Here is a 22501-nt window from a genome sequence, read left to right as displayed (position 1 = left end):
GTCAGCATCTCGACCAATGGCACACGGCTTTCAACGTGACGTCTGGTCGCATCATACGCGGAGGACACGATCTATCGAGTCTCATTGACTTGCTTGGATCACACCGTCGATTTCGCATCGGCCATCGAACGTCAATCGGAGCAAACGAATCTCGTGTTTCCTCCACGGGATTCCGGTATCAATGAGACGCACGCAAGCAACAGTGACATTATTGAATGAACCGATTCTCTTGCTCATCCAACATTGCCACTCGTTTTACGTACTTTTCAGGATTTTCTTATGATATATTTTAGTAGCGAACCACGAGCTTACTGTCCTCCCTGTTTCGTATCTTCTTTATCTTGTACTTTGAGAAACTTTCTATTAGATATTTCCCATGGCTTCGGATGGCTTTTATCGGATACATTCCTTAGTTATCACGATGTACTTCAAGACTTCAAGTATCATTCTGAGTCAATAAAATAAAGTAAAATGTAAGAAAAATGTCTTTTTCTTATTATATATATTACAATTCTTTGTACGTTCATAATCAATGATTGTTAAGTCTCAACATTTACAAGTGGTAAAAGATAAGAAATTCGTAAGAAACATGGTACAACACACGTATTTACATAATTATTTGCAAATGGTGTCTAGATACGCTATAAACGTATCATTGTAAAAGAGTTCGGAAAATTTGATCAATTTTACTAGTATTACAAGCGATCAAAATAAATTAATACGTAATTTCCCACAAGAATTTTCTCCGACTGTTTGTAAAATATAAAAATAAAAACATTGACATTATCAGTACAAGTTTTATATTTTCCTCACGATCTGAATTCTGTAGATCATGAAATCATGTTCATTCGTTGAATTTGATTTTATTAAGATACGTTCTTTCATCGCTCATCTATGATTGCTCCTAAATGTTAAACGTTCTGTACCTTAAGGCGTTCATCGGAGAAACAGAAACATGCGTTCCCATAAGAAATGTAGTAGAAATGACATTCACAGATAGGAAATCCCAACGTTCACACGTGCTGGAGGAAAACCGCGAGGCCGGCGTTGATATACGATGCAACCGCGCCTGTCTCTACTTCTTTCGGTAGTCTCTCTATGTCAACTTGTAGGTTGCATCACCGGCGTAACGTAAGCGCTAAGAAATTCGGTGAGCGCATATTTTTACGCGCGTGAAACTGCGCTTCGTGTACCGAGATATCGAATTTCGTGAATTTCGCAATGATTACATGTTTCCATAAAACGTGGAATACGATTTGAGCGCGTGGATGTTGCCACTCCACGCTGGTAGGAAACGTCTTGATTCAATTTCATGCTCTTATTCCTCGAATCTAAAGGGACAGCCAATCGTTTAAGTACCCGAGCAATACTGAATTGCTGTTGTCTGCGTGCCTTGTCAGACAAGTGAAAAGTATATTTTAGAGATCTATCCTCTTCTATCCTCTTAAGCGGCGAAAAAAGATTAAGACTCTTTAGATGTAAATTGTTTTAACTTGACGAGCACGAAAGATAGAGGCTATAGAGACTAGATATAGCGACTATTTTATCTTCTTAAGAATCGGTGCAGACGAGCAGTTTGCGGCAGCGTTACCGTCGCGGTAATTTACCGCTGTGCTTTAGAATAGCATAGATTTAACGAAGCAGTTCACACGTTACGAAGCGGCGGCAAATTGTAGCGGCGGTGACGCTGCCGCAAAGTGCTCGTCTGCACCGTGCTCGAGCGAGAAGGTTAAAAATCTTTAGATCTCGATTGTTTCAACTCGACGAGCAGAAAACATAAAGGTTAGCACAGCGACTGCATATAGAGACTGTTTTATCTTCCTAAATAGAGAAAGAAGGTTAAGAATCTTTGGATTTCAATTGTTTTAACTTGATAACATGAGACATAACATATATTTCTTTCTTCTAATGGACGATATTGCGATATAGATGCGTTTACCATATGTTCGTTTTATCGACACTTTGTTAAATTATTAAATTATTATTTTATTAAATTATAAATTTGAAGTTTGTGCGTGTACATTTCGTATCGCGAAATCGACATCAGCTACGAACGATTCAATTTTAATATTTATTATCGTAGTTCGTAAAAGAACGCTATATCTAACATTTTATATATCGCCGTATCGTAAAACGTTGCTCCTCGCTCAGCGAACACAGAGAAAATTGTATTATCCGTGCAATCTATGTGACGAAGTATAGTATTACTCGAACCCTTTCAATTTTCCATGAAAAATGTTTCTCGTTAATTCATACGAGTTCCACTAGACAGGATAATCGTTCGTAATCTCTTTCGTCATTTTCGAAAGCTCGTTATCGCTGACTTGAAAAATTTATCCAAGCCGTGGCATTGAATTATCGGCAAGGCCGCCGGTTCGCGTGCTAATGATTTATACTTGATTCGTAATCGTTTTGGCCGGCCTTGGTAATACAATCGGCTGACAGCGTTTTCAGCTGGCTATTCGGCCGAAATAGTTACGTGCGCGTCTTCGGCATGTCACATGCTACGATCGTTTCAGCAAAACTTTCCACGGGACACCGTAACAAGACACACTAGAAAGGTCCCTGACGAATGCCGAAATGCTTTAGCGGCTCAAATAACGCCGCGTCATGTCACCGCATTGCATGCGCGTGAGCTAATTAACGTCGTTTCGTCACGTTCTGAACCTTTGTGTACCGCATCGAACTGTCAAAATCCTTGTCTCGAACCGTGACGTTTCTTGCGACCAATTAGTTAGGATGATTTAATGGTTTAGTGGTTGCTTCTCATCCTGGTGATGTGAAACATTTTTCTACGCTTTTAAGCGTAAGTCGCGCTTTTTTTCATACCCTCATGTTTCGTGTTCGTTATTATGAAAAAATTCACGATATTTTTTAAATCATGAAAATACGTCCAAGTAGAAGATAAAACTGTAACTCGGTTAATTATGAAACTGGTAACCAGACTGCGGATACTAGACGCGAATTCATATTTTCACGAATATATTTAAAAGAGCGGAATCTAAATGGAAAGTTGTTTCACTTATTAAATATCGTAAGGAGTACGTTTTATATATCTTTGCGTATTGCATGCATTGTTGCATCTTGAAATTGCCCAAAACAAATCCGAAATCTCAAAATCTCGGCTTTGTAATAGACTTGATCTTATAATAAACAAGGGCCGCAACGAATAATTTTCACTACCAGAGTAACAATGTTAATGGACGAATGTTATCAGTCAACGAGACTAGAGGGAGATTACTTATTTCTTGTACGTATGTCGAACTGTTCATACTTTTTATTATACGGAGCACTGCACGAATCGGTCGCCACGATATTTCCGCTGGTCCTTATAAATCAATAAACAGATCTTTTAAACGAAAGTTGGTCGAGTAAGAATTTACGGATGTAAAAAGAGGACTTTTGAGAGATAAAAAGCATCCTTTTTCATTTAATTTTTTTTATTTATATTTCTACTGTCGATGATATTTGAGGTTGGTAACCCGTATTTTCCATTGAAAATAAGCAGTATAATACTCTTTTGGCTGGCTGCCTACCGCTCGCGTCGTCTAAACGTATAATGTAACGTAATAAATAACACGGTGTTCGCGAATATTGAGTTTCTCTAACGTTATTTTCCTCTATTTATACTGTACAAGAAACGGAGCACCAGCATAATATTTTTCTTTCTTTTCTTCTTTTTCTTTTTTGCAGTCTCGTATACTCGACGATTTTAATCTTCGATCGAGTTTCTTTATTAGGTACCACTGAAACTCGTTGCATATATAGCCTATAATCAGTGTTCACAAATAATTTCCCATCTCTTTGAATTTTTTCACTGGCCGATTCAAGAGTTCATCTAGTTGATGATCGTTCGCTGTTTAACGCTATAATTTCGCCTGGATGGTTGTGTGACGTTTCGGTTTTGCGGTTGGCTGATGCGAGAGGTTGCGTATTCCGAGAAGCAAATCAGGCGAGTTCATAGGAGCAGTCACGTAATCGGGCCGTGAGATTCCTTTCAGAATTTTCATGGCTTGAATTAAATGTAATTGTATCGAGGGAGTTACGTGTGATCGCCGTGTGTACATCCCATTGAACTCGAGTAGTCTCGAACGTTGTAGTATTTTCTTGTTTCTGGCGTACTCAGGACGCGCACTACCGCTGCAATTTCTAATCAAAATAAGTCGCGCATGGTCTCATCGACCAATTTCTACGTACCTACATTAGAATCAATTTGCAGATGAATCATGTGTTAATTGCATCGGTGCGAAAGCACATGACTTCAATATTTCCAGAGAAGATGTCGCAAACCTTCGTGAACTTGCATTTTTCTGCTATTGCAATTTCTTACCGCTAGAACTGACGCGACGATCAAAATGGGGTTAGGTCATAACGGCCAATTTATGGAGTATATCTTAGATTCTTCATAGATTTCCAGCAGCGTAGCTTTCAAGATCCGAATAATTGTTTTCTACAACACGCAGACGCAAGCTTATTTTTCTTCCTGCATTATCTTCTTTGATACAACATTTTATATTTTAATGGGTTTGAAAATGTATTTAAAAATTCCTAGTTCCAATCTCCATAAGAGATCTCCGCAAGATCATGGAAAGATTCGTCTAGCTTTTACTTTCTCATCAATCATTCTTCAATTGCATAGGACTAAAGATTTTCTAAAGCTACCTCGAAACATCACAAAAATATATTGGAAATATCTGTGAACGTGATTTCATAACAGGTGTAGATTGTTTAATTTTATCACGCTTGTAAGATAATTGTTATATCGTGGACGTATCAGAAATTATACTTCAATTACATCCAACGTCTTGTCCTAGTAACGTTCTTTTGCTTATTAAAAGTGCATGGTCAAAATATGAAACACATGTTGAACTATAAGGGACACGTTCACGAAAACTCGCTGCATGACAGTGATCACGTACTGGACCTCTTGCTATGGGGAACTTGCCTGCTGGTTTATCATAGGTCCCTAATGACGTCAGCATCATCCACGAACGGCAAAGAAATTCTCCGAAAAAGAACCGGCGACTGGTCCGTCGGTGATTAGGAAGAAGTTGCCAATGCTTTTACCTAGTTATATACACAGGGAGGAAATGCTTGAATGCCACTTCCAAATTACAGTCGATGATATAATCTCTTTGTAATCGCATTTAAATTGCTCGAAAGTAATTAGTTGCTCTCATTTTTTAAAAATTCCCAACAGAAACTGGTTATTACCCGTTACGTTTGTGTAATTTATTTTGCATTTAGTTAAGTATACAAATGTTTAATAAAGTATAAAGAATGAAGTTTTCAGTTTGAGAGGTATTATTTTTTGTGAATCACGAGATATAGGTACTTTTCCTAAATGACTTTCGAACATTATACGAATCCTTTTTCGTTGGTACCTGTCGCCTGTGAGTCGTAAAACTCGTTCGTCACAGGTACGTCTGTTTCAAAGAAGCAATGATATATTATTGGATCTCCCAGAATTACCAATTACCTCTTTAATTCTTAAAAAAGAACACGCAAAAGTTCCAAAATTAAAAGAAATATTATTTTGTTGGAAGATTCTTCTCAAAAAGAAATGTTCGTGAGAGTTCGCACATTTTTTTATGGCGTCAAAGTTCCGTAATCTGTAAAAAAGAAGGAAAAGGTCGTTAAATTAAGTAAAATATTATTTTTTATCCAAAGAGACTCGGTAGAAAGAAATATTCCTAAGAGTTGAGGAATTTTTATGAGTGAAAATTACACACGTGTCCCAATGAATGAAATACAGAAAAATCTCCGACTTAATAATTCTTTTTTCTCACTTTTTTTATCATTTCCGGCAAGCGAACGCACCAAAAGATTTATGAGCTCTTTTTTAGGGAAACATTTAGGTTATCGTCTCTCTTTTTTCCCCCTTCTTTTTAAATAAATATCTATGGTTGACGCACGCCTTTTTTTTCCCGTCGTGAACGCTAGAGGAAAGTGCTGGTTTCGAAAATTTCCTTCATCCACCGTTCAGTTTTTAACGCACGTAGTGCTGTTTCAATGACGCACACGACTTCCACGAAGAAAGCACGCTTGAGGGTGGAAGGTGGAAGCCGACGAAGAACTACGCACTGGCCGGCACGTATCTGTTAGATAACAAGTGATTAATTTCAACACGCGGGCATTAATTAAACGTCGAAACTGTGCGTGTGCCATGTTCTTGAAAAAAGTACACCATTTAGCTTGATAAATCGTCGATAAAGAAGCACGCAGATAACACGAGTTGAAACATCGATGCGACGTTGTTTCTTCCACGTTTAAACAAAAATCCGTGTCAATAAATTTGTTTTTGTAAGCAGAGATATCCCTTTCGTACGACCAGTATAAAACAGTGGCTGACGCAAGTCGGTTCTTTCATCGGTCATCGAGTTGTAACATACATTCAGAAATTCTTATCAAGCAGATAATGGTTTTTGTACTCTTCTCTGGTGACTCACTGATCTTCTTCGTAGTGACGAAATTGAATTTTATCCCCGAAATAATCGTCGACAAGTATAGCAGGAATGATCGCAGCTACACTTTTTAATCCTTCGCGAAGTTTTAGAATCATAGAAACTGCAATTCTCATCAATTATAATTTTGCAATCGGTTGCATGTTTCCCCGATTTCTTACTTTGGTTTCATAATTAGGAATTGATAGCGATACAACGCAATAGCACGGCAATAGGTAAATAAGGTAAGAGCCGAAAGTCGTGAATGTATATACATATAGAGATGTAAGTTATCGAAATATGAAGTTTTTTGATATTTTACATCGATGAAACAATAAATTCATTTAAAGTTTCTTATTACGATACGATCAGTCTCGATTTTATAACAGCAGTACGTTTCTGAAAAGTCTCAGTTACTTCTAGCATATCTTCATTAAATGCTCTCCATTCATCGTTCTCACGAGTGATCGTGTCAGACTTTTACCCTTCCACTAGTCTGTCGGTAGATACATACATGTAAAGAAATCGACGTATCCTCACGAGGAACAGTATCACTCATTAACATATATTTCTTCTTTGCTATCAATGGGTGATTCTTACAAGTATGAAGCACAAGCTCCATAGTAATATGTATGTCTAACTACTTTACAGTAGTAAAATTTTAATCATGAATATCTCGAAAAACGTTAAATATGACGAGGTATTTTCATAAACAAATTGACAAAATCTACTAGCGTACGACTGTAATATTTCTCTCTTGATAATATCGTCGAAGTGGAGTTACAAGCTTCGTAATGACTACTTATGTGATTACTAATATTTTGAAAAATATACAACGTCTGAATAATGCGATATTTTTATAGACACAATAATGTGAAATCTATCAGTGTTACTATAAACCAGTTACTACCAGCGTACTGTAATACTTTTCTTTTCACAAGTTCTTCCTCCTGACATAAAATATTCAGACCAATGGTTGATTGCCTACTTGATGGTTAGACTAGTAATTATGCAGTAGTGACTATCAAGCAGGCACAAACTCCATGATTATTAGTCTCATCACTTTCCCACATCACTGTGAGTCCAATAACGAATACTTTGGAAAATATCAAACATCCGATCCTACAACGCAACATCCGTTCTTAAAAAAAAAGAAAACAATAACAAAATCTACCAGTATATAAAGTTTCAATCAAAAATCTAGATTGCAGGCCTAAATATCTTGCACGTTGTTTGTGAAGCAAGCGTAACAGCTCGAACGAACCAACCGAAGGTTTAAGAATATGCGATCGTTAGTGCAACAACAATTCCGCGGTGACTAGGCTTTGTTGCGCAATGGTGAATCAGACATTTAGCAAATTGGATTAATTATCGTAGCAGACGGAGTAAGAATTTCCGAGGTCCGATAGCCGATCAGAGAGGTAAGGGATAGTCGCAGCGTTGGAAAAGGAGGATGATTGGGGTCGTCTTTGGCCATTCGGTCGGGTAAAGTGTCGGCTGAGCCGCAGACGGCGCGACGCCGTTTATTTGCGTCCGTGATGGGACGTCGGGTCGCCGCACAGGTGCGTCCCACGATTCTTGGCGTTTCATACCATCTTATTCGCTGCGACGTTCGCCACCGATCCGTTGAACGTACCACGGACTTTGTGAGCTCCACCATATACGTACGGATCTATTCGCGGTGGAACAGAGATGCTGCCAAACCTGAGGCTTCGCTGATTTTCCTCCCAAGCCAACGTAAATGTCTCTTACAACGACACGCGTTGTGTAACGACAAGAGGATCCGCAGACTCAGTGCCCGATTTTCCAAGCTGTCAGCTCGAAAAATGAGTTGATGGAATTGCAGATGGTGGCAAAGTTTCTGCTCTGTCTCGTACCGATCCTGCTGGGATCCGTTAATCCGTGTAATATTATACCATTCGTAACTGCAGGCAGTTTCGTTAAGATTAAAATTTTAGAGCGATTAGGCTAACAAATTAAAAATTTCTCGTAGGTTGTAGATTCTTCGTAGACTTTTCATTAATCGTAGGCTCTTTCTGGATTTTCTTTCTTTTTCTTTCAGACATTACAGATTCTTCGTAGATTTCTCATAAATTATAGATTCTTCATAGATCTTTTATGAGTTATCGATGCTTCCTAAATTTTCCATAAATCATTGACAATGATGCTTTTTCAGGAATTCGAATGATTTTTGTAAGGTATATGGAGTGTAAGCTTATTTTTATCTTTGCATTATTTATGCAGGTGTTTATTCATATATCTTTCATTTTAATTTCTTTGGAACAATTTTTATGCTCAAGCCGCTAGCACTTCTAACGTTAACACCAAATACACCAAGGCATTGAACATTTCAACCATAAAAGCAAGTAAAAATAGAGTTTGAATGATTGAAAAATCCTTCAAAGGGGCTTGAAGAATTCTTCGGGCTCACTAGTGACCAGTCTTGGTCTTCCACTGTCATAAGATTACGAGAAAAGGCTACCTACCACTTCCTGAAAATAGTTGAAACTCAAACTCAGAAATGGTATTTTAGAATTTAAAAAGTCGAACGTTCGTTTAACAAAAGTCTGTTTTTTAGAAATGTTACCGTCGTTGAAAGTTTTGTTACTTTCTGTCTCGTCAGGTATTTCAACGGAGGAGCTGTTCTGCGGCAAATGGGAATGCGGTTTTACTATTGTTTTATGGCGCATTAAGTCATTGATGTCGCATGATTATTAACGAGATTACGCGATTCTTAATCTACCAATTGTTCTTCCAAGCGATACACGTACGATGTCAGTATAAATCCTCTATCCGGGTAATATAAATTCCTTCAGTGTGATATGAATTTATGGAAACAGGTGGCGTAATATTAAACGTCTTACAATCGTAAATTCCATTCTCTTGAACGATGAAATATGTTCTATATGTTCGTGAAACACGTGTGTTTATGTCTAGAAACAGTTGGAGACATTATTATTTCACTATTTAATTCTCAAGAATTAAATTCAAAGGAAGATGCGTATTTTCATGATTAATCTTCCTATCTTTCCTTCCTTATTATTCGTCTTATTAAATACATAGGTACATGCGAGTGCCAAGTAAGAACCAATGAAACACGTCGTATTGCTTCATGCTCTTTCGGTAGAATTAGTATTCTCGAATAGTCGTGACAGTAATCACGTTTAGGATAACTAAGGAGACAAAAATCGCCAGAACTCTGGTAGCGTTATTGTATGAAACGAATCACGGGATGCTTGTCTCTGTTTACGCGTAACTCGACGAGGAAAAAGATAGAGAGAGAGAAAAAGGAAAAGAGAGAGAGAGAGAGAGAGAGAGAGAGAGAGTCTCGTTTTCCAGGTATGGGCCAACGCTATTTTCGCATCCTCCACTCGAAACCAGTCAGTACCGTGGATCCTCTGTCTCTGTTTGTCTTTCTCGTTTCTTGCGTCTCGTGCCAAAGTGATAATTATCGTTAAGTCTGCTACGATCGACGCTCGACGTGCTCGTAAGTACTGAAGAACGGCTATTATATAGACGGCGCCAGTCTTCGTTCGAAATAAAAAAGAAGAGAAAAGAAAGAAACTCGGTGAAAATGTAAGGTGACGCTGGAGAATGATGTTACGACGACGAAATGTTCGTGCGCGTAGTCTCGCGCACACCGTCCATCGTAAATCGTCGTATAAGTGGGAAGATTCTATCTCGTTCCATAATAAAAAAAGATAAAAAAATAGAGAGAAAGAAAATAATGAAATCGAATCGAAGACTTCGTTTTCGAGAAAAATTGCATTCGAAAGTCAATGGGGTAAGTAGGCGCGAATCTGACTAATGACTGGTATTTCGCGTATTTCACTGCAGATTGAAATGCAAATTCATATCTTCATGAAGACATTATACGTTCTACATATTTTTTGCACGTCTAAATTTCCCATAAATGCGTAAATATCAGCAATATACGAGATCGTCATTGTGACTTTTCGTGGTGGCTGTAACTTCACGGTGCAATGTCAGGTAGCAATTTCTTACTAATATTCTAGCCCTTCTAATCTCAGAATTATTTATTGATGTGTACCTATAGAAATGTACAATATACAGGTACTTATTTATAGCTAGGGTAGTATGAGGAATACACCCATGGAAAGCTCTATAAAAGTCAGTACCTGTTAAGTCTGACCAAAGTATATCTAGTAATCGTAGAAACAAGAAATTCAAGACGCGTTTAATTTTTACGAGTTTGATAGTTTGCAGCATTAAAGTCTAGAAACAAATACAACGAACATAAGAAGCAAAAGCTAAATTATCTAAAGTTATAAGCAACTCCTAAACCTTAAGAACAAATTAATAGTTGATACTTTTCCGTACTCGATCGTACCGACGTTTTACAGCATACGAATCTAGTCGCAGTAACGAGCCGCAGCGAATCCGTAACAACAATTATCAATCAACTGCGCGTTCTAATCAACTAATTTCCAAATAAATTTCCCTCAAAAACGTATCCTCCAACTAGATCTTGTTATTCTTGATTTTCATCTCACTTTCAGCCATAGAATCTCTCTTACCCCATTCTCGTATCGTGAATTATATCCTACTCTGTATATTTCGCGCGTACGCACGCGGCAGCGACATATTAAAAGGTCGAAAGACGTTTTTGATGGTGGTCGGATCCGGTGCGTAATCGCGGGCGAATTTACGCATATTTACCTAGCCAGACGACGAAGACGCCGGCGCCTCAGTGAGTGAAAACGAAGTTTAAAGATGAGCCGGATGGACGTCGCCGACGACGTCCACGACCAAGACGACGACACGTTTCTCTCTTCTCACGAATGATATCGGCAACAGAGAGACGATACCTTTTCGACCCACCAGCAGCGAATCTTAAAGCTGTCGACGTGAGTTGTCGCGGCGCCATAAGATTCTCGTTTTCTTTTCGAGCTTGTTGCTGCTCCTTTTTTTATAAACGATCTCCCGCCGCTGGAAATAATACGATCGTATCCGCGGACTTTTTCTCGAATCCTCGTCGCGGATGGCCGGGGCGAGCGTCCGTCGTGGCGCCAGTTTCATTCTCGCAACACCTTCTTTTTCCTCTTGCCGATTCCCATCTTATCTTGTTTGCCTGTTCATTATAAGTTTCTTTCCTCGATCGGTTTTTACTTTTGCTCTGTTATTTTTCCTACAGTCTGATGCTTCGCGCATGGTAATTTACGATAGTCATACGATAATAATATATCAGTGAATCGACAAGTTGCGGGTTATAGATTATAGACTTTTTTTTCACAATCTTATTATTTTACGGTAAATAAGATAATAGGGTAAGTCATGGTTGGTAAAAGTTATTTGTAGGATTTATTATCGCTCGATTTATCGCTAAACTCGTTGCAGTTATAGATTTATTATTATTTATGTGGTAAGTTTGACGATTTAGTTAAGTTAATAACGTTAGTAAATCGACAAATTACTAGTTATAATTCTAAGGCAGGTAGGATAACAAGGCTATCATTTGTTCTATTACCAAAGTTATCGCTTCTATGAATTTACTAGCGCTAATACGTTGTCACTTTTAAAATTTCAGTAATAATATTGCGTGACAGGATCCTGACGTTGGAATTACGTTCTTGACGTGCATGCATTATATCGATTGTTACCATTCTGCGATTTAGAGTGAAATTGGAACTTAGTCCATTTGATGAGGTTGCATCTAGTTGCGCGTAACTTTAAACGCGGTGTTCCGGTAAATCATTAACACGTTGTATGCCACGTGGACCACTTACCAACCATCAATTTCTGGACAAATGCGATTATAATTCGACACTAAAGCGAAATGGAAACACAACCAGCAGAATTGTTCGTGACTCTTCCATTCGCATTCTTCTTATCGCTCTTCTTCTTTCGAACTTCAATTTGCCGTGATGATAAATGTCCTTAAATCTAATATTAAACCTAACTTCTTTTTATTCTTCTTTTTCTTCATAAGTAGAATCCTGTTTATCTAAAGTTTATTTCTTGAAACAAAACTAACGTTTGTATCTGACTAAATACACCGTCATTTATTATTAACATTTATCACCTACTTCATTTTTCATTTCATTCGTGTATCGTTTATTCTAAATTCATTTACCTGAACGTGAACTCCTATTGTTTGAACGAGAAATCATAGACAGTGGAAAAAAATCGATGAATTCCTATTACATAATGTCTTCTGATAGAATTCACATAAAAATTCATTGTGCATGAGACAGACAAGATAGCGTGAAGGCCACATGGACAAAATTAAAACTTAAAAAGTAAGCATGTATCAAAAGTGTCTTTACCACTTGTCTTAAGCATTTTGAATATGTCGATTGTCATATCTCTTGTGCCCTCGATATTCTTTGTTGATTTGTTATCTATATTTAAGAAGCATACTTAAACTTATTTAAGAATCACACCGATTAACTCCATAAATTAAAAATACGGGAAAGAGATACTATTACAAGTATTATTTTCTAATGTTGCTTTTAGAATTCATTATTATACACATGATACGTCTACAACGAATAGATTCATGGAAATGACCTATCATCTTAAGAAGATAAATAATGAAAAGTTATAAAATTTGCGGAATATCAAGATGATTGGTATAGTTTTCGAAACACTCGTACAATGGGCAGAAAAATATTTTCTTACCAGGTTACGGATTTCATTTTCGTATTACTAAATTTTCATATTCGTATAAAGGTGCTGGATCTTAATTGATTAATATATTAATGTTATAATAAATACAACGATATACAGATACTGTTTGCAGCCACTTTATGCATATCTTTGGATCTAACAGGTTGTATCCCCTACTATAACTATATACAATATATAAAACTATTTCCTCTTGGTAACCAAGTGACATCAAATTGTGGTCTTCGTACGTTACCTTTAAAATTGTCGAATCGCTACGATATGTCTTGCACGATGGCATCAGCTCGTTCACCGATTCTCCGATCCACGTCCTTTGCCGTGTGTAGACGCGCGGTGTGAGTTCTCATCTCGTCGTCGGGGTTGTTTCGTCTGTCCGCGAAATTTATGCGTATCGGCGGGCGAGAAGACGGTATAAGTGTGTCCATCACGTAGGTTAGGCTAAATCGGTTACGCTGAATCAACACACAGCAGAAGAGACAGCCCCGAGAACACGGGGACTCGTCTAGACGCACAAATCGCCTGCCAGCCAGCCGCCACGAGCATTGTTATAAAGACCACCCGCTTTTTTGGAAGCTATAATTAAATAAAAAACGACCACCGTTCTTCACACGTGACGAATGTCTGTCAGTCGTTCGATCAGGTTGCGACGGTTTGCCTTCTCATTTTACGTAGAATATCTGACTAAAATACGGACTTTGAAACTTCAAATCCTCGCACCATGGGGAACGCTCGAGCTACAATAGAAACTCGTACATACTTTCAGCACCACCTGTCGAAATTGTCAGATTTTGTAATTTCGTATTTGTCGCGAACCAAACGTCTTTCCAAAGACATAAGCAAAATTTTCTATTCGCGAATAAATAGCTATAGGTATAGAGTTTTCCAGCGAAATAATAGAGAAAAATGAAGATGACAAGGAAAAACTCGAGAAGTACATTTTTGTTGATTGTTTCATTGCAGTGTTACTTTATAATTAGACGAGCAGTTTAGAAACTATCCTGATCGTCTCTGTGAGAAGAAATTAGATTCATTGTGGTATTTACCATTATTTACGTCATCTTATCGCGACGAATGAACTTACGAAAGTAAGTCACTTGTTTCTTTAAAATTGGATATTAATCGTGCACTTAAATAACAAAATTAATAAATAAATAAAAAGCGGAGTTGATCGATTTGGCATGTGACAAGATCGAGCGTGTCTAACATGAAATGGCTAAAAATGAAAGGAATTTGTTAGGTCAAAGTAGTTTGTGGTTCGAGCAAACAGTGACTGGAAATAGTCTCTGAGAACGTAACGATGAATGAAACGCAATTACTACGAATTACTTCGATGGTAGGAGAGCAGTTGTTTTGAATCGAGGAAGCTCGTACGTCTGGCCAGCAACGCGGCTAAATTATCGGCATGTGAAACAAAAAGCGATAAAGCAATCGCTTGGCGGAGGTTCTGAAATACTAGTCTCTGGGTTTCGAAGTCAACATGGTCCGCGACAGTCGGCAACAGTTCGGTATCCGGTCTTTTCGAATCGCACATTGGACAGGCTTTCGATGGAACTAGGCAACGCGTTAGGAACGGCCAGCTGTGTCGGACACGGGGAATGTCGCGTGGCTGATGCAACCTGTGTTCGCAATGTGCAGTTTAGTCCAACCTTACGATCTTTCTCGCTATGAGAAAGACCGTCGCGCATTATCGTTCCGTGATAAAATAATTTCCTAATCGAAAACATTCTTCGAACAAAAATTCTCGCTGCACCTTGTTATCTGTATGCAGAAATACAGAAATAATTTATTTTTTTTCCATTCATTGATAATGGATTCCGTCCATTCTGAATAAAATTCCATTGCCTTGGTTTATAAATAGTACGTAATAGTTGCACCGCCAATTTTTACGCATTTATGGGAAATTCAAAGTTTTAAAAAAACTTGCACAGAATTACACACAATATCTAAATTATAAAATACTTCTTATGATATTCATTTGTTTAATTACGTTCGTGAAAATATAAATTTCTATCGACATCCGCAGTCTAGTAATAATTATATTTTTCGTGGAGTAACTCAATTTCCAGTTCGGTTCAATGTCCCGATGGAAAATTCTAGAATAGAAAATCTGAAATTAAGACAACGAGGAATACGAAGAGTTTGTTTCCAAATACGTATCATCCTCTCTTAAGAAATTTTCTTTTCCCTACTGACGCACAACGTGATATTGATAACCGATCTATCTTGCCACATCCTAACTACGAAAATATTACGTCAGTGGCTGTTAACATGTAAATATTATTGATCTAGCGGAAACTTTGTATTTCACATGACGCTAATCGTACCGAATCGCCATCGAGAATTACATCTTCATTCGTCTTTTCTGAGTAACTTAGCATCGCCTTATTTTTTATAGTTTATCCTGTTTGACCCTGGCAGCTATAATTTTTCCTTTCACCCTTTAATCGATCGATACATTGATGTAACAATTATGCTTAGCATTACGTGATTTCAATTAAACGTTAATCGACTGAACGAGCGAGGAACTGGTTTATCACACTGATGATACGTGTACTTCGGATACGTGGCTACGCATCAGAAACCGAAAACATCGTGACGATCGAATCAATTGTCCGCCATTAATAGGCTACGAATAATATCGAATTATCATTTTATTTTTCTCGTTGGCTGGATACACGGATACAGGGGTATGTATCGTCACGGATATCGAATCTTTCCACGAATTCGTCGCATCTTCTACGACTTTTATACACGCTACTCGTACACACAAATGCACTATGCCGTGTGTAATTATGAACGACCACAAGTGTGTCATGTACAGTTTGTTATTGACTTCGTTGGAAGCGTGTAATCTAATTTCGCGTCAACGATGCAGAATATTCTTAACACATTGTCTAGGTCAGAAATCGTGCAGTTCATCGCAATATTGACCTATTTGCTTGCCCGTAAGTCGCCTTTTATCACATTATGATCCCGTGCTAATGGAATTATAATTGATAATTTCGCGGATCTCGTTATCGCCCGATTGGATAAGTTCAGCGAACTCCAGTGATGCAACTTTGATCTTAAGTTTTGGTTATCGATCAGATCGTCGATGTTAGCGAATTCTTTAATGGACGTATTTAATTCCATTGGATTAGTATTATAACCCAAGAGCATCTTTGAATCACAGCAGTAACAATTGTGGAATAGAAAATAAATAAAAATTTTCCTTTAAATGTAAATAATATAAAATATGAAAATATAATTCTCGTATTGCCACTGTTTCGAATTTATGATTTATTATCTCACTATTTTCATATCGAATGGCGAAATATTATTTCTAATTCTTTACTGGCGGTGTAATAAAATTACAAATGATTGATTACGAAGAATACTTTTCAAATTAATTCCATGCCATTTATCTCCGGATGAAAATTGCGAAAAAGCAAATTTTATAGCTGCCTTTCTAAAACTTATCCACAGTTTTTACTTCGCAAATACCTATCTATTACGAAAATAGATGTACATATGGGTAACGCGCGAAAGAAATGGATCTGAGGAAAAACAAAGAAATGCGAAGGGTTAATAAATTGATGAAAATTGCTGGAATCGGTAGCAGCGCAATAAATCGTTCTAGAAAGCATCACCGCGATTTCCCACGCTGGTTGCTTCGTATCAACCAAATTGCGGTTGTAAACGCGCAATACACCAATGTACTACGTATCGATTGATCGTTGGAAATTGGAGCGAAACCGCAGTACAGGTGCACGCGATGATCCATCAGTCTGATGCTAATCAGATCGATTTTCATATATCCTGAAGAAAATGACGTAACAACACAGCTACAGGTGTACGTACGCACGCACGTACGCACGAGTCTTGATACATGAATTAACGACGCATTTTACCGTTAAAAAGGGGCAATTTACTACGTCGAATTCCCGCTGCGTTCTACTACCAGCGTGTGTATGTACTTTAAAAGCTAACTATGCGTCAGGTGTGTGATTTCTCTTTAAATCACCTTGGTTTAATCACCTCGCGTGAGTTTAATCACCATCGCGATAGCACGAGGAAGTTAGATAGATTTTTTTATACCTTTGAGAAATTTCATCATTATCATCGTGGAGGCATTCATTCGATTGTAAAAGCTCCGATAAATCATGTATTAGATTGTTATATATATTAAGCATCATTTCCAGATAATTCGATGCATTTTTTTAACTAGTTTCGTTATTACAGGTTTATGAGAATTATTTCTTCTAAAATTTAAAAATCCTTGCAGTGGAACTATTACAGTACCTCAATCTTTTTTAAGTAGTTTATGCATTAAAAAGTTTATTATTTACGACGATCAATTTATTATATACAATACTTTGTTATCTTTATTGAACACGCGTGATTTATAACAAATTTCTCCTGCATTAGCGTGCTTGATAACTGACGATAGACCAATTACAATTGTAGCAACTTGATAAAATCTTTTTTCCATGCAAAGACAATATAGCGTGTAATAAATCGAGCAATGTTAAAGGAGACGGCGAAAAGTTCAGATCTTCGTGATATTAAATCGCGTCTCTTGTTTCGTAAACTAATTTCTTTCTAATAAATTGCTGACGAACGAATTCACATTAAACGTGTGACGTCCGATCGAACAGATTGGCAACAGATGTTCACACGTGGAATGTTCGCTATGCGGAGATCACAGCGAATGACTTTAACAAGGATCAATCGATCGCTATTGGGTTAACGGCTCGGCAGCGCGAAATTGCTAGATCGAATCTGCCTCTAGCAACGATAATGCGAATCGCGAGCGTGAATCGCGAATTCCGACGATCTCTTCTCCACCTGATCGTACCTTTCCTTTCCTTTTTATATCATAAGTCTCCGTATCCAACAGATCACCATAATTTAAGATAAGCAAGAATGAAAACCACGTCGAAAATAACGTCGAAAATATCAAAATGATCGATGTGTATATACACAGTGTGCACTCTTGTTCAGAAGTAGGAGGACATTTGCCATTTTCAATCGTGTTTGAAATATATAAATTGCCAGTATTAAATCACCTATCGCTTCCAAATTTTATACAGAATAAATAATCAAATTACGTACATTCTGAATCTTTGAAATCTCTGAATTATAATATGTTATTAATCCTCATAAATTTATTACTCGCTTTCGATGGAATTTTTCATAATTTTTTACAAACATTTGTCGTAATCAAGCAAGTGTTCTCATATTTTACGTTCAAACGCGGGTGTAACAAAACGGTATGCGTTCGCATGTAAGAAAATTCGAAGGAGATGATTTTTCATTAAATCACAGGTGGATCGAACGCGGTCATCGGCGTAGGTGTGTATCGTTATCATTGTCGCACGTTCGTTCCCCCGATTTCTCAGAAACCTGGCCTAAATTCGAGAGGCCCTAAAAACACCTAAAAATAGTTTCATAAGACGGTTGCGTCTGGGGATTCTGGATGTTATAAATCTGTTCGCTTCTTCCCTTTCTCCTCCCGGTTTTCTCTTTCGCGGCCTCTTCTAACGAGAATCGAATTTATAAGTGGCGAAACATCGAACGCGTTTCCCTTTGCCGTTGTTCCACCTTTCCTCTTTTCCATCGTAAGTCATCTTTCCTACTTCACACGTATCGCGCCTCGTTGACCGTCAATAGTTCAACATAAACCTCTCTCATGATCCAAATTAGGGTCTAAGAAGTGAAATGATATAGAAAAGTATGAAGTAGTCTGCACATTTTCCCTAAATAGAAAAATATATTAAAAATAGTAGATACTTTTCAGAAAACCGCCGTACAAATTGTAACGAACGTAAAGAAAATGTTTATGATTCGAAGAGAATTTCTTCGGTATCTTCAGATTTCATAAAATTGTAGGATTTGTATAGGAAAAAAATTGCGATAAAAAGGAATATAATCGAATCCTTGAAATTTTCTTTCGCAAGCGATAGTAAAGAATATAATTTAATAACGTAAATTGAGTGAAAAGAAAGTTTCAAACAAAATGTTAATGCGACATTGGTCCTGAATGGATTAAGTAAAAAAGAAAAATTCTTTTTACTAAACTACTTGACTAAATTATTACAGACATAAAGATTTATTACAACAAACCAATTGACTTTCAATTTGTAAAATTCACTTGCAAACTTTTATCTCTTTTATTATCAACATTGTTACTATCGTACAAGAGAATCTTTGAAAGTTATAATTCACAATGTACAAACTTGTACAAACAAATGTAGAAGAGATCTTTGTGTAAAAGGTATTTGTCAAAAGAAGACTATTGTTTCTCATTAATTAAATCTATTTTTTCACTTGGACGTAAGGATCGATCGAAAAACTTGCTTTTCTCTGGATACTAAAGGTATGCGTCTAAGGGAGACCCGACGAAAGGAGCATAGGGAAACAGAGTTGTTTTGTCGCGACCTATGTCGAGTACGAGGAACCCAGAATTTCGTAAGCCAGCCAGACAGTGTGTGATTAGTAGGGTGAGTAAGCGATACTAATTTCGTCGATCGACCAGACGTCGGACTTTACGGTTCATTCTAATCTTCTACGCAGCCAGTTCCATTCGACGGAGAATCTACGCACTTCGCGTTATATCGAGAACGCAAGAAATGTCTACATGCATAAATATATTTCGACGCCCACATCGAAGTCTTTTTCCTTCGGTGAAAAATCGCTAGGTGAAAAAAATGTTGTCGCTATAACTCGAGATTGATCGTTGATCCTTTTGATTAGACTGGGCAAAGTCTCCTACGCGCGATCATATGGAATAATTAGAGGATTTATCGTTCCAAAGATCCGAAGAATTTTTCTCTACCATTAGATAGTCTCGTAAGTAAGATAAGATTTTTATAAGACTTCGAAATTAACACGATGGAACTCGTTAGAACAGACGTTTTATAAAAGGAAATTACAGTTCTGGTAAATTTGGAGGTAAAAGCGTTAAGTAATTAGTAGAGATTTAAACTTAACAAATTTTCGAGTGAAATAAGGGTTGTATAGAACATTAATTACTTTTCGCCAAATACAGATATTGAGGAATTTTCTAAGAAAATCTACTATTATTTATTTCCTTTTAATATTAACCCTTTGCATTACATAAATATTAAGGATGTTGGATATAGGAATATATAAACTGTTATCTAGTTTCGCTAATTCTACTAATAAACAATTTTTCCTATTGTGTATAAATAAAAATCCATTTTTGAAACATAACTTTCGTTTCTAAAAGTGTCAAAATTCTAATTCTGTCGTTTCTAATTCTGTCGTATATCAAAAATATTTCAAAAAGGATTAAGAAGTATTTGGAAGTAAACTAGCGGAAGAAACTACAGGTAAATTAAGTGAAATGATATACAAAAGCAAAAGATTCGCGTAACGATCGTTTAACATGTATTACGTATAACTAAATAGCTACGTCTTGTTAGCGATTCTCTTCTGTGCACGATTAAGTTCGTCGGTTCGGTTTTTATTGTTGATTTCGACGCGAAGCTAGTAAGCATAAAGCCGACAGGGAAATAAAAAGAAGAAAAAAGTTCGTTCGTGGCCCATGGCCAATCTCAATTGTAGTCATGCTGAAACTTTTTGCAGGAGGCTTGATTTATGACGCGGCTTCAAACCGAAAAGAGGCCCGCGGCCTTATCAATGCTATAATTCATACTTTCTTTGATGCTGTCGTAAAAAATAAATTGCACCAATGGACGCATCGTATCGGTTAGTTTCGCCGGTTCGCTGTTTAACAATTCGAAAGGAACCCCTTGGTTATCAATGCAAATTCCCTTTCCATTCTATCTACCTTTTTCTCTCTCTCTCTTTCTTTTTCTCTGTAATTTGCCACTAGACTGTGAGAAAAGAAACGTATAAATATATATTCTCTCGGCTAATCTTAGAACTATTGTTCCAAGAGCGAACGTGCAAGTTAGTAAGTGGGTTCATTTTTACCGTGCAATCAATTTCTTCTTTGGGTTGCCTTCTTGGAAGTCCACGATCGGAGTAAGTCATTTCGCGGCTCGTCTCGCGGAGCCTTGAAGGTTGCTGGGTCGTTCAGGGCTAATTTGTAATTCCGGTGACGTTGGTTTTCTTCAAAGAACGGATCGTGAAAGTGGCCGTGCTAAATTAATGATCGGGCCGGCCGCTTGTTCGTATCTGTCAGTAGAATTAGTGTTGCTGGCTAAGCGTGGAATGACATATGCAAACTCTCGAGGCCGCAATCGTTCGAAATAGGAGCTCTTCTAGGCATCGTAGACTGCCTGCCGCCATAGTTACAGATGGATAGGATCGTGCATCATTATCATGCTCTTCGAGCGAGAATCGGATCGCGAATTCCCTTACAAACGCTCTATCGTCTATCTTTCTTTATTAGAAATCGACACTTTGATATTTTCATCTTTTAATTGGACTTATCTTTGTGCATCGTATGCGATTTTCTCTTTATGCGTTTTCTTCCATTAGAACTGGAATTTTCTATTCTTCAATTCATCCACATACGTAGCAATTTTTTTTTATCGTATATTTAAAAAATTGAATTTTATGAAGCGTAAATTATCACGTTGTCGTCGTGAGGCTCGGTAGTGAGGAAAAAGGAGAGAATAAAAGAAATGCGTGAACACAGTGGATCAATGGCGTCAAGAGATTGCAACTTGTCCCAATACGTGCGATTGATACATTGACAAACAACGTGCTTTATCAGTCAACGAGAAGGGCACGTTCTACCAATGAGACTACGTTTCTTCTTATCATTGCTATCATCCTCGGGCCAATCCACGGTTGGTGATCGACAACGGCCGAGATGTTTTCATATTTTCAAGCCAATGAATAGGCAGAGGATCACTGTGCAACTGCGATGGCTGACCGTAGTTTCCACTTTCTATGCTGAATACATTTTTTCCAATTAATTTCCAACAAATTGCCTAACCAGTTTTGATTATTCGAAAAAACTGAAGATTACAGTAGAAATTTTCCTTCTTAGTAATTATCCACGCATAATTTCAGTGGCAATCTTGACAAATTAGAAATCGGCATTTTTAATAGCTACATAATTAATTTTTGACGGATAGAGATAATTAATGGATAATTACGTTTTCGATGAGCGATCTGTTTATTCAGATTTTGGTATTTAAAGAAACGCTTCACGCGATGACGTATTTCGTACGTTTTATCTTTACGGAATACGTAAATACACAAATGCTAGCAACGAAAAGTGGAGCATTCACATGTAAGATAGAAAAATTGGTGATAAATTAGTTTGGGCATTCGTGGACGAATGTGTGTGAATACACAGTGATAACTATACAGCGATAGGGTATTGACCCGTTTGGATTAATTTACGCAACTTGGCAAGAGAGCAACGCGTAAATTATGCGTACACGATGCATAAGCGTTTCTTTCGTTTAATGGGGGATTTATCAATC

The 22501-nt window shown here is 37.4% G+C and overlaps 1 long non-coding RNA gene across 1 annotated transcript; it reads right to left on the bottom strand.

Moving 5' to 3' along the window:
- Nucleotides 1-3472: 3472 nt before the first annotated feature.
- Nucleotides 3473-6462, bottom strand: LOC122574481. The gene is made up of 3 exons (XR_006319071.1): nucleotides 5790-6462; nucleotides 5385-5612; nucleotides 3473-5067 (listed from the first exon to the last, which is right to left on the bottom strand). It is a non-coding gene; the product is annotated as an uncharacterized LOC122574481 (long non-coding RNA).
- Nucleotides 6463-22501: the final 16039 nt, after the last annotated feature.

The sequence above is a fragment of the Bombus pyrosoma genome, linkage group LG13 (genome assembly GCF_014825855.1).
Source record: "Bombus pyrosoma isolate SC7728 linkage group LG13, ASM1482585v1, whole genome shotgun sequence".
NCBI classification, from domain to species: domain Eukaryota; kingdom Metazoa; phylum Arthropoda; class Insecta; order Hymenoptera; family Apidae; genus Bombus; species Bombus pyrosoma.
Note: the sequence above shows the minus strand (reverse complement) of the source record. Positions and strands in the feature narration are given on the sequence as shown.